We start from the raw sequence: 1,687 nt of genomic DNA on the forward strand, positions 1-1,687 counted from the left end.
AATCCCGCAAAACCGCCCCAAAATCCACCCCTGGACCCCAAAATCCCACAAAACTGCCCCAAAATCCACCTTGGGACCTCCTAAAATCCACACCAGGAGCCAGAAAATCCCCCAAAACCACCCAAAAATCCCACAAAACCACCCCAAAATCCACCCCAGGACCCCCAAAATCCCCCCAAACCGCCCCAAAATCAACCCTGGGACCCCCAAAATCCACCCTGGGACGCCCCCAAACCCCCAAAACTGCCCCAAAATCCACCCCGGTACCTCCAAAATCCACCTTGGGACCCCCTAAAATCCACCCCGCAGCCACAAAATCCCCCCAAACCACCCAGAAATCCCACAAAACCACCCCAAAATCAACCCCGGGAACCCCAAAATCCCCCAAAATCCACCTCAGGATCCCGAAAATCCACCCCGGGACCACAAAAATCCCCCAAAACTGCCCAAAAATCTTGAAAAACCACCCCCAAATCCCCCAAAACCGCCCCAAAATCCTCTTCAAGACCCCCAAAATCCACTCCGGGCCCCACAAAATCCCCTCCGGGCCCCCCAAAATCCCCCAAAACCGCCCCGAAATCCTCCAAAAGTGCTCCAAAATCTTCCCCGGGCCCCCCAAAATCCACCCGGCACCCACAAAATCCCCCAAGACCATCCCAAAATCAGTCTTGGGAGCACAAAATCCACCCCGGGATCCCCAAAATCCCCCAAAACCGCCACAAAATCCCCCAAAACCACCACAAAATCCACCCCAGGACCCCAAAAATCGACTCTGGGACACCCAAAATCCACCTCTAACCCCCCAAATCCCCCAAAACCACCCAAAAATCCACCCTGAGATCACCAAAATCTCCCTCGAGATGCCCAAAATCCACCCCGGGACCCCCAAAATCCCACAAAACCACCCCCAAATCCACCCCAGCACTCACAAAATTCCCCCAAAACCGCCCAAAACTCCACCCCTGGAGCCCCAAAATCTCCCAAAACTGCCCCAGAATCCTCCTTGAGACCCCCAAAATCCACTCCAGGACCCCCAAAACCACCCCAAAATCCACTCTGGGACCCTGAAAATCCACCCCTGGAGCCCCAAAATCTCCCAAAACTGCCCCAACATCTACCCGGGGATGCCAAAAATCCACCCCGGGACCCCCAAAATCCCCCAAAACTGCCTCAAAATCCACTTTGAGACCCCCAAAATCCACTCCGAGCCCCTCAAAATCCCCCAAAACCGCCCCAAAATCCTCCAAAAGTGCCCCAAAATCCTCCCCAGGCCCCCCAAAATCCAGCCCAGAAGCCCAAAATCCAATCCGGGAGCCCAAAATCCACCCGGCACCCGCAAAATCCCCCAAGACCACCCCAAAATTTATCTCGGGAGCCCAAAATTCACACCGGGATCCCCAAAATCCACCAAAACCGCCCCGAAATCCACCCCAGGACACCCAAAATCCCTCAAAACTGCCCCAAAATCATCCCCGGAACCCCCAAAACCCATCCCGGGACTCCCAAAATACTCCAAAATCCACCCAAAATCCTCCCCGGGACCCTCCAGTTCCCCTGGCCCCGCCCACCCCATAATTACGTCAGATATGGGCGGGGTCTGGGAGCTCTGGGAGACATTGGGAGGGAACTGGAGGGTCACTGGGAGGGACTGGGAGTGATACTGGGAGGGACTGGGAGTGATACTGGG

Source organism: Corapipo altera, unplaced genomic scaffold, assembly GCF_003945725.1.
Source record: "Corapipo altera isolate COAL_440 unplaced genomic scaffold, ASM394572v1 61371, whole genome shotgun sequence".
Lineage (NCBI taxonomy): Eukaryota > Metazoa > Chordata > Aves > Passeriformes > Pipridae > Corapipo > Corapipo altera.